We start from the raw sequence: 16,837 nt of genomic DNA, 5'->3' as shown, positions 1-16,837 counted from the left end.
TAGTAGGGCCAAACTGGCCTGTTCTGTGCAGTAAGTGGTTATATGGTTATATGGATTCTATCCTGGTTGGCCACCGGTTACCATTGTGGTGTACCACAGGAATCTTTGTTGGGGGCCACTTCTTTCATGTTGTTTGTTAATGATTTGAATTGCTGAATAAATGACTTTGTGGCTAAGTTTACAGATGATACAAAGATTGGTTGAGGGACAAGTAGTGAGGAGGAAATGGAGAGGCTGCAGAGAGATTTAGATTAGGAGAATGGGCACGGAAGTGGCAAATGAAATATAATGTGAGAAAGTGTACAGTCATGCACTTTGGAAGAAAGAATAAAAGGCAATCTATCATTTGGATGCAAAGATAATTCAAAATTCAGAAGTGCAAACAGATTTTGGGTTCCTCATGCATTTAAACCTCTAAAGTTTAAGAAAGTGAATGCAATGTTGGCATTCATATCAAGAGGATAGAATATAAGAGCAGGGTTGCAAGGCACAGGTGAGGTCTCATTTGGAGTACAGGATACAGTTTTGGGGTCCTTATTTTAAGACGGAATGTGCTGGCATTGGGGAGGATTCAGAGTAGATTTACAAGAATGATTCCTGGAATGAAGACAGCTCTTGGTCCGTACTCCTTAGAGTTCAGAAGAAGCATTTTGAATGTTGATAGGTCTGGAGAGAGTAGATGTGGCAAAGTTGGTTCCAATGGTTGGGGAATCAAGGACAAGAGGGCACCACTTTAGGATTGAAGGGCACCCATTTAAAGAGATGCTGAAGAATTTCTTTAGCTAGAGAGTGGTGAACCTCTGGAATATGCCACAAGTGGCTATGGAGGGCAGGTCATTGGGTGTATTTAAAGCAGAGCAGTAGGTATCTGAATTGTCAGGGTATCAAAAGTTATGGGGAGAAGGCAGGGGCATGAGGCTGAGTGGAAGAATGGTTCAGCTCTTGATAGAATGGCAGAGCAGACTCGATGGGCTGAATGGCCTTCTTCTGCTCCTATATCTTATGGACATTTCAATCTTCGCATGTAAAGTACTCAATGACAGAACATCAACTGCCCTCCTGGGAGCAAGAGTCCAAAACTCTGTCCTTGTCCTAAATGCTGCCCCTTACCCCAAGAGTGCAACCTCTTTCCTTTGAAGGAAGTATTCATTAGTTATCCTATAACTCTATTTCAGAGTCTTACATGTCTCCTCAGGCTTCTATTCTCAGACATCCCTTTTTCATGTAAATGTGTTGAATTTCTGCGTTGTTGCCTCAAATGTTTTAAAGGCATTGAATGCTGGCCAAGTTTAAAATGGAGACTTCCTTGATGACAGATTTGAAATTTTGGGCCAACCTTCCCTCCCAGTGCCTTTGACTGCTGGACATTATAAGTCACCCGTATCCTGTTCTCTGTTGTTCATCTTGGGTCGTAATTGATAATGTCACCTTGTCCAAGTTGGCGAAGTGAACCTGGACACTGAACATCAGAAGGTCTCTCTATCCCAAGGAGCTTTATAGTTGAGTCAGTTAACCATAACCACATTGGCAATGATGTTCTAGAATCTAGATCATGGTTGCTTTCTGGAGAGGCTTGGAGCATGACAGTGGTTGAACAGAATCCTCCAAACAGGAAAGTTGGATGATCATTTCAGCCAATATGAAATTTTAGATATTTTGTCCTTATACAGATGTCCCATATCCTTTCACTGGACAATATTGAACTGAATGCTGGAAATGTTCAGCACGACCATCTATGAAAACAGAGATTTGGTAGCCATCACGGAAACATGGCTACAAGGTGACCCTAAATGGGAATTAAACTTTCAAGGGTATCAGGTGGTGCAAAGAGATAGACAGGATGGTAAGGGAGGTGGAGTTGCACTCTTAATCAAAGATGAGCTCCAGGCAGTATTGAGGGATGATATAAGATCTAAAGAGCATAATGTTGAGTCCATTTGGGTAGAGATAAAGAATAACAAAGGGAAAAAATTATTGGTGGGTGTTATCTATCGCCCACCAAATAACAATAGTTTAGTGGCAAAGGAAATAAATAGAGAGATAAGTGAGGCATGTAATAATGATATGGCAGTCATCATGGGGGACTTTAACTTCCACATAGATTGGGAAAATCAAGTTGGTCGTGGGAGTCTGGAAGAGGACTTCATAGAATGCATCCGCAATAACTTTCTTGAGCAGCATGTTAAGGAACCAACAAGAGAAAATGCTCTCCTGGATCTAGTGTTGTGCAATGAGATAGGTAGAGTAAATGATGTAATAGTCAGAGACCATCTGGGAAATAGCGATCATAGTATGATTAAATTTCTCATTCAGATGGAAGGGGAAATAGTTAGGCTTAAAACTAATATATTATGCTTAAACAGGGGTCACTACCATAGGATGAGGGAGGAATTGGGCAGAGTGGACTGGGAGCACAGGCTAATTGATGAAACAGTTGAGGAACAGTGGAAAATTTTCAAAGAAATATTTTGTAATGCTCAACAAAAATATATTTCAGTCAGGAAAAAGGGCAGCAAGGGAGGGAAAAATCAACCATGGTTAACAAAGGAAATAAAGGAGAGTATAAAATTGAAGGCGCAGGTGTACAAAGCTGCAAAGAGCAGTGGGAAACTGGAAGATTGGGAAAACTTTAAGAGACCACAAGGGATTACAAAGCGGGTAATAAGAAATGGGAAAAAGGATTATGAAAGTAAATTGGCACAAAATATAAAAACAGAAAGCAAAAAATGTTATAAATATATAAAATGGAAGAGGGTGGCCAGAGTTAACATAGGACCCTTGGAGGATGAGAAAGGAAAACTGGTAGCAAAAAATGAGGAAATGGCCGAGGCATTAAACAAATATTTTGTGTCAGTCTTCACGGTGGAAGACACGTCCAGCATGCCCAAGTGCGGAGTTAAGGATGCGAATGTTGGGGAGGGCCTTGATAAAATAGTTGTTACAAAGGAAGTAGTGATGGAGAAACTAATGGGACTAAAGCCAGACAAATCACCTGGTCCTGATGATATGCATCCAAGGGTTCTGAAGGAAATGGCAGAAGTTATAGTTGATGCATTGGTGATCATATACCAAAATTCCTTGGATTCTGGGCAGGTCCCGGCAGACTAGAAGACAGAAAATGTCACGCCACTTTTTAGGAAGGGACATAGGCAGAAGACTGGAAATTATCGGCCAATTAGCTTGACGTCTGTAGTTGGAAAAATGCTTGAAGCTGTCATTAAAGATGAAATAGTGAAACTTTTGGAATGTAAGGGTTCAATCAGGCAGATGCAGCATGGTTTTAGAAAGGGAAGATCTTGTTTGACAAACTTGTTAGGATTCTTTGAGGATATCTTCTTTGGCTTGGCTTCGCGGACGAAGATTTATGGAGGGGGTAAATGTCCACGTCAGCTGCAGGCTCGTTTATGGCTGACAAGTCCGATGCGGGACAGGCAGATACGGTTGCAGCGGTTGCAGGGGAAAATTGGTTGGTTGGGGTTGGGTGTTGGGTTTTTCCTCCTTTGCCTTTTGTCAGTGAGGTGGGCTCTGTGGTCTTCTTCAAAGGAGGTTTCTGCCCGCCAAACTGTGAGGCGCCAAGATGCACGGTTTGAGGCGATATCAACCCACTGGCAGTGGTCAATGTGGCAGGCACCAAGAGATTTCTTTAGGCAGTCCTTGTACCTTTTCTTTGGTGCACCTCTGTCATGGTGGCCAGAGGAGAGCTCGCCATATAACACGATCTTGGGAAGGCAATGGTCCTCCATTCTGGAGACGTGACCCACCCAGCGCAGCTGGATCTTCAGTGGGTGCGGTGAATAGAGGGGAACAGGTTGATGTTGTATATTTGGATTTCCAGAAAGCATTTGATAAGGTGCCGCACAAGAGACTTATCAGCAAGTTATAGGAAAGTGGAGTCCGGGGAAGTATATTTATCGGGATAAATGGGAGTTTTTCAGGTTGGCAGAGAGTGGTAAGTGGAGTGCCGCAGAGGTCAGTGTTAGGCCCACAACTGTTCATCATTTACATTGATGACTTGGAGGAGGGGACAAAATGTGGTGTAGCCAAGTTTGCGGATGACACCAAATTGAGTGGAAGAGCAAATTGTAATGAGGATGTGGAGAGTCTGCAGAGGGATAGAGTTAAGCTGGATGAGTGGGCAAAGGTCTGGCAGATGAGTACAATGTTAGAAAGTGTGAGGTTATCCACTTTGGCAAGAAAAATAAAAGAGCTGAATATTATTTAAAGGGTGAAAAACTACAGCATGCTGTTGTTCAGAGGAACTTGGGGGTGCTTGTGCATGAATCGCAAAAAGTTAGGTTGCAGGTGTCGCAGGTTATTAAGAATGCAAATGGAATGTTGGCCTTCATCGCTAGAGGAATTGAATTCAGGAGTAGGGAGGTAATGTTGCAACTGTACAAGGTACTGGTGAGACCGCATCTGGAGTACTGTGTCCAGTTCCGGTCTCCATATTTGAGGAAGGAGACGGTCCAGAGGAGGTTTACTAGGTTGATCCCTGGGATGAAGGGGTTGACTTATGATGAAAGATTAAATCGTCTAGGATTGTATTCACTCGAGTTCAGAAGAATGAGAGGAGATCTTATAGAAACATATAGGATTATGAAGGGTATGGATAGGATAGATGTAGGAAGGTTTTTTGAGCTGGCCGGGGAAACTAAAATGAGAGGACACAGTCTCAAGATTCGGGGAGTAGATTTAGGACAGAGATGAGGAAAAATAGTTTTTCCCAGAGAATAGTGAATGTTTGGAATTCTCTAACCAGGAAAGTGGTTGAGGCTGCCTCATTAAACATATTTAAAATTTGGTTAGATAAATTTTTACATGATAGAGGAATTAGGGGATGTGGGGAAAAGGCTGGTAGGTGGAGTTAGGTCATAAATTAGATCAGCCATGATCGTATTGAATGGCGGAGCAGGCTCGATGGGCCATTTTTGGCCTACTCCTGTTCCTACTTCCTATGTTCCTATGTTAACGTTTACCATTTTGGTTCTGGGTCTGAAAGATTAACTATTTCTCTTTACACAGATGCTGACTAATCTGAGTATTTAGAGCAAATTTTGTGTTTTTGCTTTAATTTCAGATTTCCATCATCAGTAGTTTCCTGATTTTCTATAATCAGAGTGAATTTGAGTCACTTAAGGGACAGTAAGACATGTAAGCTAAATCTCAGCCAGGAGAAGTGGGAGTGAAGGAGGTATTTAATATTTAAAAGGTAGCAAAGATTTCAGGCGGTATTTCTGGTGCAGCTGAAAGTAATAATGGAATAATTAAATTTAGCAGTCGACAAGAGGCCAGAATCGGAAGTGCACTGGGTTACAGTGCTTCCTGAGGTTGGAATGAGCAAAGCCTTTGTAGGATTGAAATGTGACCACATTCAAATCTAAGTTCATTTATTATCATCTGACTTTACATATACAACCAGACAAAACACTGTTTCTCTGGACCACGGTACACACACCCAACACATAGCACATAATAATCACGTTTATTAAAGTGTGTAACATCCACAAGCTGTTTTTCTCTCTCATCTTCTAGGACTATCACCTGTCAGATAGATTTTCCAGTCCAGGGTGAGAGGGCATTAACTGAAGCTCCACACCACACTTCTTTTCCCCTTTAAGTTTCCATCGTCTTTTAATCCAGACAAGTAGTTCAGAAACGTGCATTTGTGATTATGCCACCTTGCAGATGACTGGCTTGATCAGACAAATTGCTTTATTGATGTCTTGTCAGAAGCTGATTGTTAAGGACACTTTTTAAATGGAATGGTGAAATTGATAAATATAAGGATGAGCAACATCCTGAAATGTTTCTTCACCACTGATAATTGTGCTATTGATTTTGTGGAATGGGTTGAATTCACGCCTGAACAAGGTGTCTGAGCTTTCCTGAGGTTCGGAAACATTTTTGGAATTTCTATGCCTTCTTTTCAGCACAACAAAGATCCCAACAAGATCCCAACAACCACTGCAGCCTCTTGTGAAAGCTTTGCCTTCTCAGGAAGTCAAGTGTGCTTTGGTGACCAGCACACACGCACCACGCTCACTGCTGTAATAATATCCAGATAGGAGTGATTGAATTTGATTATTAAGGCTCAGTTGTCTCTGTGGAGCTCCCAGTTCCACATTTTCAGGGGAGATGGATAATGCCAATGATCTTATTATTATACACATTGTACAATGTACATAAGCAGCAAAATCTTACTTGATGCAGCTGAACAGGTATTTGTATAAAAAAACTATAATATTAATAATTTTAGTTTTAAAAGATAAATGCATAATGTTGGTAGATGATAAATGTTCACATTCATCTTACGGGAAGGTTTGCTAGTGCTGCTCCAGTGGGTTTAAACTAGATTTGTAGGGGGAGGGGAACCAGAGGGCCAGAGCATATAGAGGAGTGGAGGAGGGAAGAGATGATGTCAAAATTGCATCCACCATTGTAAGTTAACAGGCTGAACGTGGTGGAAATGTTCTCAAGTGCATCTATTTCAATGCAAGGAGTATTGTAGGAAAGGCAGACGAGCTTAGAGTATGGATTGGCAAGTGGAATTAATGTGCCCATTAGTGAAACTTGATTGCAGGAGGGGCAGGACTGCAAACTCATTGTTCCGGGCTTCCATTGTTTCAGACATGGTAGAGCAGGAAGGAAAAGGGGAGGAGTAGCATTGCTTGTCAGGGAAAATATCACAGTTATGCTCAGGCAGGTCAGACCAGAGGTTCATCTACTGAAGCTCTATGGGTGGAGCTGAGGAACGGGAAATGTATGACCACACTCATGGGGTTGAATTATAGACTTCCCAATAGTCAGTGAGAATTGGAGGAGCAAACTTATAGAGAGATAGCAGGCAGCTGCAGGAAACACAAGGTTGTGATAGTAGGAGATTTTAACTTTCCACATATTGACTGGGACTCCCATACTGTAAAAGGGCTGAATGGTTTGGAGTTTGTCAAATGTATCCAGGAAAGCTTTGTAAATCAATGTATAGAGGTACCAACTAGAGAGAGTGCAATACTGGATCTCCTATTAGGGAACGAGTCAGGACAGGTGACAGAAGTATGTGCAGGGGAACATTTTAGGTCCAGTGATCATAATGCCATTAATTTAAAGTTGATTATGGAGATCTAGGCCATGGGTTCAGATTCTAAATTGGAGAAAAGCCAATTTTAAGGAAATGCGAAAGGATCTAGAATGCATGGATTGGGATAAGTTGTTTTTAAGCATGGATGTGCGAGGTAAGTGGAGGACATTCAAAGAGAAATTTTGAGAGTACAGAGTTTGTAAGTTCCTGTCAGAGATCAAAGGCAAGTTTAGAAGGCATAAGGAACCTTAATTTTTGAGGGATATTGGGGATCTGGGTCAGAAGAAGAAGGAAGTATATAACAGGGATAGGCAACCTGGAGCAAATGAGGGACTTGAGGAGTATAAAAAAATGCAAGAAAAACTTCAAGAAAAAAATTATGAAGACTAAAAGAAGACATGAGGTTGCTTTGGCAGACAACGGGAAGGAAAATCGTAAGGGTTTCTACAGGCATATTAAAAGAAAAAGGATAGTAAGAGACAATATTTTTCCCCTTGAAGATCAGAGTGGTTGGCTTTTTATTGAACAAAAATGGATGGAAGAGGTCTTAAATGTGTTTTTTCATCAGTATTCACTCAGGAAACAGGCACACAGTCATGAGAATTATGGAAAATAAGCAATGAGAGCATGGAACCTATACAGATTAAAGAGAAGGAAGTGCTTGCTGTATTAAAGCAAATAAGGGTTGATATTCTCTCGGATCTTGAGGGAGGCTAGTGTAGAAATTTCAGGGGCTCTAGCAGAAATATTTAAAATGTCCTTAGCCATGGATGTGGTGCCAGAGGATTGGAGAATAGTTCACATTGCTCCATTGTTTAAAAAAGGCTCCAAAAGTAACTCTAGAACTTATAGGCCAGTAAGCCTGATGTCAGTATTAGTTAAATTATTGGATAGTGGTCTAAGAGATCAGATATATAATTATTTGGATTGCCATGAACTGATTAGGGATAATCAACATGGGTTTGTGCATGGTAAGTTGTGTTTAACTAATCTTAGAGAGATTTTCGGGGAGGTTACCTGAAAAGGTGATGAAAGAAAGGCTGTTAATGTTGTCTACATGGACTTTAGTAAAGCCTTTGACAAAGTCATGCATGGGAGGTTAGTTAGGAAGGTTCAGATGCTAGGTATTCATGGTGAAGTAATTAACTGGATTTGACAATGGCAGGATGGGAAAAGCCAGAGAACAGTGGAGGATGATTGCTTCTCATACTGGTGCCTGTGACTAGTGGTGTGTCTCAGGGTTCATTGTTGGGACCATTATTGTTTGTCATCTACATCAATGATCTGGATAATAATGTGGTAAACTGGATCAGCAAATTTGCAGATGACACTAAGATTGGAAGTACAGGTACACAATCCTTTATCTGGAACCCTTGGGGGACGGTGTGTTCCGAATTTTGGATTTTTCCAGATTTCGGAAAGTTAGATTTAAGCCCACCCAAATTGTGCTGCCGTATCCACCCCCACCTCCTTCCAGTCACCCAGCTGTTTCCCCCCACCTCACCCACCCGACTCACACTGCCAATCTCCCGCCCGACTTGCGCTGCTGGTCTCTTTGCCACCCGACTCGTGCTGCCGGTCTCTCGCCCGCCTGACTCACACTGCTGGTCTCCCCCCCCCCCCCCCCTTGCCTGCCTGACTCGCGCTGCTGGTCTCTCACCCACGTGACTCACGCTGCCGCCTCTCTCCCCAATTGCTGGATTTTGGAGCTTTCCGGATTTTAGATATCTGGATAAAGGATTGTGTACCTGTATTGTGGACAGCGAAGAAGGGTTTCAAAGCTTGCAGAGGGATTTGGACCAGCTGGAAAAAAGGGCTGAAAAATGATAAATAGAATTTAATGCAGACAAGTGTGAGGTGTTGCATTTTGGAAGGAGAAACCAAGAAAGGGCATACACTGTAAATGGTAGGGCACTGAGGAGTGCAGTAGAACAGATGGATCTGGGAATATAGATATATAATTCCCTGTAAGTGAAATCATAGTTGGATAGGGTTGTAAAGTGGAATTTTGGCATATTGACCTTCATAAATCAAAATATTGAGCATAGGAGTGGGGATGTTATGGTAAAGTTGTATAAGACATTGGTGAGGCCAGATTTGGTGTATTGTGTGCAATGTTGGTCACTGAACTACAGAAAAGAGATCAATAAGTTAGAAAGAGTGCATAGAAGATTTACAAGGATGTTGCCCAAACTTAAAGAACTAAGTTACAGTGAAAGGTTGCACAGGTTAGGGCTTTATTTCCTGGAGAGAAGAAGAATGAGGGGAGATTTGATTGAGGTATTTAAAATTATGAGGGGTATAGACAGAGTAAATGTAGATAGGCTTTTTCCACTGAGGATAGGTGGGATACAAACCAGAGGTCATGGGTTAAAGGTGAAAGGGGGAAAAAAGATTAGGGGAACATGAGGGGGAACTTCTTCACACTGAGAGTGGTGGGAGTATGGAACAAGCTTCCAGCTGGAGTGGTGAATGCGGGTTCAATTTTAATATTTAAGAAGAATTTGGACAGGTATATGAAGGGCTATGGATTGGGTGCCAGTCAGTGGGACTAGGCAAAAAAAAACAATTCTCCACAGACTAGAAGAGCTGAAGGGATCTGTTTCTGTGCTGTAATGTTCTATGGTGTTGTAGAAGTCCTTGATTAGTGTAACAAAAGGGAGATTCAAGAGCCTGATAGCTGTTGAAACTTTTCTTAAATCTAGAGGTGCTGGTTTTCAGGCTTCTCTACCTTCTTCCCCAAGTTAGCAGTGAGAAAACTTTTCAACCAGGGTGATGGGGGTCCTTGATGATATTGGCTGCCTTACTGAGGCAGTGCCTCACATAGATGTCTGCAATAGATGGAAGGTCAGAGCGTGTAATGGAGCTAACTGAGTGTGTTACATTCTACAGCCTTCTGCATTACTGGCAACTTGAATTTCCAAACCAGGCCATGATGCACAAAGTCAGTATATTTTCCACAGTGCACATATAGAAGTTTGATAGAGTATCTAACAATATGCCAAACCTCAGGATCTATCGCCCTCCTTAAGAGAGAGATAGATCAGCTCGTTGAATGGTGTAATGACAACAATGTTGCGCTCAACATCAGCAAAACCAAGGAGATGACTATGGACTTCAGGAGGAAGTCAGGGGAACATGACCCAGTCCTCATCGAGGGCTCAGCAGTGGAGAGAAACAAGAACTTCAAATTCCTGGGTGTCAACATCTCCAAGGATCTATCCTGGAGTTTCCACAACAATCACAAAGCTCACCAGTGCTATACTTTGTGAGGTGTCTGAGGAGATTTGGTATGTCACCAAAGCCTCTAAAACTTGTATAGATGTACAGTGAAGAGCATTCTGGCTAGTTCCATCACTGTCTGGTATGGAGGTGCCAAATCTCAGGACAACAATGAACTCCAGAGGGTTGTTAACTTGGCCAGCAACATCACAGGCACCAGACTTCACTCCATAGAGGATATCTATGCAAGGCAGTGTCTTGAAAAAGCAGCCTTTATCCTCAAAGGCCCCCCACCAATCAGGCCATACCCTCTTCCCTCTGCTACCATTAGGACATAAGATATAGGAGCCTAAAGACAAGCACTCAGCAGCACAGGGACAGCTTCTACCCCACTGCCATCAGATTCCTGAATAATCAATGAATCAAAGACACTGCCTTATTTTTCGTGCACTATTTTCTTTATTTTTTTGTAGTAAAGTCGTAAGATGGTCATGATGTGAATGTTTACACTACGATGCTGCCACAAAACACCGAATTTCATGACTTGTCCGTGACCATAAATTTTGATTCTGATCTCTAGAAATGAGAGGTGTTGGTGTGCCTTCTTCATGTCTGCTGGGACCAGAAAAGGTCTTCTGAAATCTGATCTCCCAGGAATGAGAATATTCTGATCCTCTCCCTACCTTGCCCTGCCCCACCCGAGGGAATGCCACATACTTTCCCAACTCTCATGGGACCTTTTAAATTTTCACCTTCTTGGGCAACTTTCTCGGAGCTGAATAGTTGTTTCCACTCCAGTTTGAGGGTGCTGAGAATAAAAAGAATGGATAAATATAGAATTGGTGTAAATGAGCAGCTGATAACCAGCAGGGACTCAATGGGCTGAAGGGCCTATTTCCCAACAGTATCTCTCCATGATTCCATCTCCAACTATATTTGTCTGGATATCAGCAATTACCAATAAGTGAAAAATAATGTTCAAGCAAATATTGCATGAACAGCAAAATAGCTTCTTATTAAGTAAATAAGTTGACAGAGAGTTTGAAACTTTACTGATGGACATAAAGCCAATCCAGGAAGACATTATTGTCATCTAAAGCACTCTGTATGCATAATCTATCCTTCAGAAAATCCCTCAGAATTTTTGCACAGTCAGATGTCTGGACAGAAAAAGGCAAAAATAAAATCAATTGTTATGGTATAGTCACATCAAATTCTGTTTAGTGCTTGGGGAAAACAAAAACACTGGCACATAAAACCAATTAGGCATTTTTCAAGGTCAATGCTTAATTGAAATGTAAGATGGTGAGGAAAATTGATGATTGAAGGTATTTGAATAAATGCAATGACTGTGAGGACAGATGAACTCGGAAGCGTGTTGTTATTCAGTGTGGACTGAAGATTTATCTTTGACATCAGGACGGTGAAATCATTTTGCTCAACCTCCCTTCCCTGAGACTCCTCTGTACGAAGACAATGCACATCTCTCGGACATAGCAGGAGGATAAAGACCTTCAATGTGCAGAGAGCACACTCAGGATATTACATCCTTCCGCCCCCTCCCCCCCCCAACCCCCATCCAGAGAGCTATCACCTGCCCTATCACCTCAGCTTTTTTTTCTCTTCTACCTACTGTTAGGTAAAATATCATGAGATGGGAATGTACAGGGCTGTAACAAGATGTGAATGCATCCTTGTACTTACAAGATAAGAGAGACATTGATGGATTGAGAGGCAGGAAGCTAGCAGGGAAAGGATAGCAACAGTTTTAGTCATTGGACAAGTAATGATATGATGATGTTCTAAGCACATATCCAAGGGTATAAAAAATCACCATTTTGCTGATAACGGCAGAATGCATTCTCCGACTAACATGGTTAGTCGCAAGTGTTACAATCCGGTAATAAAGAACAAAGAACCCTGATTTCGACTCAGCCTGGTGTTTGTCTCACTCATTCATGAACAAAGCAGACCTAACACTACCCACTGATATCCACCCATAACCTCTTACTTGTTGGCTTTTGCTCCTCCCCCTGCCTATCTATCCCTCCCTCCTCTCCTCTCTTTCCCCACCTTCTTATTCAGTGGCCTGCTTTCTTTTTGCTCATACCTTAACGAAGGGCTCAGAAACGTTGGTCACCCTTTACTTCCAATAGATGCTGCGTGACCTGCTGAGTTTCTCCGGCACGTTGGTGCATTGCACTATAATCCTAGCATCTGCAAATTTCCTTGTTTAATTCGGTGTATTGTGTACAGATCAGGTTGCCCAGCCATCAGCAGGATGCCATTATACTGGAAAGGATGCAGAAAAGATCAATTAGGAATTTTACTAGGATTAGAAGGCTTAAATTATAGGGAGAAGCTGGATAAGATGAGATTTTCCTGAAATATAGTTTATAAAATACGAAGGGTCGTCATCTTTTTCTTGGGGTAGGAGAGCCCCGAGGTTCTGTGTCATTTTCCTGGTCACGATCGAAATGGTAGGACCAAACTGGGATGGGTTAGACCCAGGATGGAGCTTCTTTCACATCCGCACCTGGGTTCAAGTTCCACCTGAGCTTATTGCTGTTGTTACTACTCTCATGCCTGAACGTTCACTTGCTGGTGAAGCAGCGTAAAACAATTGTGTTCTGTTCTTAATTCAACCTGACCAATGTCACTTTGCAATATAAGCACCACAGCTTCCATGGCAACAGGACTGAGCACTGGGATTTGGGAAGCAGGATCCCCCTAATCGTCATTTTGTCATCAGACAGCACCACTGAGGAACAAATGTTTGGAACGAGCGTGAGAGCTTGCATTTCCATGGCAAAACCGAGGTGTCCCGAAGCTTGTGAGAGCTCGTGAAGAACTTGGCAATGTAGAAAGGGATGGAATATACATGAAAAACATTCAAGGTGACAATGACCAGATTAAAGGGAGGTCTCTCAAATGCTTTGTGAAGCACATGCTTTTTCATCGGCTTGTATGTTCAGAGGAGATGAATGGAACTAACGAGTTTATATCTATTTATCTCTCTCTTGAACTCAGAGGTTTGTGTGGCCATTTGAGAGGGTGAATAAGGATCAGGAGGGCAAGATGACCAACAATGTTCATTTCCTAATATAATACAGCAAGAGGCATTTAGCCCTTCTCATCCATACCAGTCTTTCAAGCCATGTGTCTTATTCCCCCATAGCCCACTACCAAATCTACAGCAATGATGAATTCACCCACAGTTTAAGACATGGGAGCATCCAGGGAGAACCTGCAACTTCCACATAGACAGCAATAGTGTGTGGGGGTGTGGATGAGCAGGTGTAGTGGGGTAGGGTGGGAGGGAGCTGGAGCCAGAATCAAACCCGAGTCCCTAAAGATGAGGTTCAGTAGCATTGACTGGCCACCCTCTTCCATGCTTAATAACTCTGCAACCATCCGGTAGCTTAACGGTTAAACTCATGACACCAGCATCTGATTGCAGATGAATAAATGAGCTGCATTTTAATTCCTGAGGCTTGGTTGGAATTAGAACGATGTCTCTGGAGAGACTAGCTAGTAACTTAATCACTACATGATGGTGCCCAGGAGCAATTTGTCAGGGTTTATCGTTAACCAGTTGGATATACTTGGACGAGAATGGAGGAAGAAATGAAAATGATACAAGTGTGGACTTAGGTTTTGAATTCAGAAGGACTGAATAGTACTTGAATAGTGACTCCCTGTGCTGAAGTAAGTGGATTAAGAATTCTGTTCCGACTTGTATAACTTGCTTTGAAGTCTGCAGATGCTGGGGTTTAGTGCAATACACACATAAGGCTAGAGAAACTCAGCAGATCACGCAGCATCCATAGGAGATAAAAGGCAGTCAATGTTTCGGGCAGGAAGAATACCGTTACACTACCTGTGCCACCCCATTGAATGGTGAAAGCTTTGCTGTGGGAAATTTGTGTTCGATGTTTCTCCTCCTGTTCCAAAAGATTTAATTGGCTGTAAATTACTTTGGGGTTTCCTGAGATCAGGATTTACTCTGTTGATTGGTGAATCTCTGGAATTCACTGCCAGAGTGAGAAAAGCAGAGTCAATGAGCACTTGAATCATCTTGAGATAGAGGGCTATGGGCCAGGTGCTGGATGATGGGATTAATACAATAATTATCTGGGCAGCATGGATGTGATGGGCCAAATGTCCTGCTGCCATGTTATTCATTTCTACGACTATAACACCTCTCAACCTGAGGAAATAATTCTTCACCATTTACCCTCCAGAATTCATTAATCATCGCAATCACCTCAATTACAGCATTCTTTAATCTTCAACATTCATGCCACTGTAGCCTCCAGGAAAGTAACAGAGAGAATTACCAGACAAACAAAACGACCTTCAATATTCCAGCACTCGAAACTCAGCACACACTCCTTGGGTTGCAGTCAGGATTCTGTCCTCAAAATAGTCAGCCAGGTGCGTGGAAAAGGACTGCAACAAAACCTGCTGCTGTGTGTGTATCTTGAAACCATCTGTCCAGATATGGTGAAGGAGGGGGTCAGTAATGTGGCAGTTAAACTACTGAGCTGATAGCTGGAGTTCTGCACCACAAATCCTAATGAGGCAAATGGGATTTTTAAAGTCAAATAATTAATTTTAAAAAGTCATAAAGGGCGAAGCATGGAAACTGATCCTTTAGCACATCAATTCTGCGCTGACCACCATCCACTCATTCTTTATTAGAGCATATAGAACATTACGGGACAGTACAGGCCATTAGGCCCATGATGCTGTGCTAGCCTATGTAACCCTATTCCACGACAATTTGACCCTTCCCTACCTCACACTCATAGCCCTCTATTTTTCTTACATTCATGTGGCTGTCTAAGAGTCTTTTGAATGTTCCTATTGTACAAGCCTCCACTAACACCCCTGGCAATGCATTCCAGGTACCCACCACTCTCTGTGTAAACAAATCTACCTCTGTCATCTCCCATAGACTTTCCTCCATATTCCTATTGTCACCCCAGGAAAAAGGTGCTGGCTGACCATCCTCTCTCTCATAATCTTATATACCTCTCTTAAAATAATCTCTCATTCTTCACTCCAAACAGAAAAGCCCTAGCTTTGTCATCCTTGCTTTATAACACAAGTTTTCCAATCCAGACAATATCCTGGTAAAATTTCCTCTGCACCCTCGCTAAAGCTTATAAATCCTTCCAATAATGAAGCGACCAGACTGAAGACAATACTCCAAGTATGGTTTAACCAGTTTTATAAAGCTACAATATCACTTCATGACTCTTGAACTCAATCCCCTGTCTAATGAAGGCCATCACACCAAATGCCTTTTTAGCAAACTTGGGCTCCATGTCCAAAGTTGCTGTGGTAAAGGTTCCATTTAGAAGGTAACGTACATGAAGTTCTTTAACTTTCGTCTATCATAAGGCAGATGGAGTTGCCACTTTGTCCAACATCCCTCACAGCGCCTGGTGTTCCTAAGCGGTCTCCCCTTCAAGTACTGACCAGCCCTGAACCTGCTTAGCTTCTGAGATCGGGCAATCAGACTATTAGGTGCACAAATTAGCAGCTGTGTTTCCTGGAGCAGTGAGGAAGAGATAAAACTGTGAAGGGCATTGGTAAGCTGATTGGTCACGGTCTTGTTCATTGGGTTAGGGAGTTGAAAATAAAGAGCACAAGTTTAAGGTGAGAAGGGAAAGATTTAAAAGCAATATTTTTACATTGGGAGCGCTGGGTATATGGAACAGGCTGCCAAAGAAGCTGGTAAAGGTGGGTGCAATTACAAGACATTTAGACGGTACATGGAAAAGAATGGCTTAGAGGGATACGAGCCAAGCACAGGTAAATAGGACTACCTTGGGTAGACAACTTGGTTGGCATAGATGAGTTGTCTCTATGTTGTAAAACTATGTGACTCCATGACTTAACTTCCACTGACTCGAGATTCAAATTCTTGTCATGTGCACAAAACAACAAAAATCTTTCCTTTGCCCTGCAAAGGCAAACAAAACATTTGGCTCCTGGTACTTGCTGCAAAGTGCTTTGGGATGTTTGGTGAGAGCTCCAAGAGTACAAGTCTTCCCTGTCTACATCCTTTTCTAAGGATCATTGATGTGAGTTCATCTTGATAAATAAAAGGCCTTAATATCAGTGGAGGCTGCCTCAATAAATATGCTTAAAATGAGGTTGAATAGATTTTTACATAATAGGGAAATCAAGGGATATGGGGAAAAGGCAGGTAGGTGGAGATGAGCCTATCATCAAATCAGCCATGATCTCGTTGAATGGCAGAGCAGGCTTGATGCTCCTATTTCTTATGTTCTTATTATACAATTTTAACTGAGCCATGCTCATCTACACGAACCGAGGATGTCCTTCCCAAATTATTCAATCTATAATTATACTGTTTTCTTATACTGCTCAAGCAGTTCGAAGACTTTTGTTTGTTTCCAATGGTTAATGCTTCAATCTACTGTTTGGGAGGGATGTGGAATTCCTGCCACATACACAGGATAACGTTGTAAATACTCGCTGGGTCTGGCTGTGCCTGTTGAG

The sequence above is a fragment of the Narcine bancroftii genome, chromosome 4 (genome assembly GCF_036971445.1).
Source record: "Narcine bancroftii isolate sNarBan1 chromosome 4, sNarBan1.hap1, whole genome shotgun sequence".
NCBI classification, from domain to species: Eukaryota; Metazoa; Chordata; class Chondrichthyes; order Torpediniformes; family Narcinidae; genus Narcine; species Narcine bancroftii.
Note: the sequence above shows the minus strand (reverse complement) of the source record.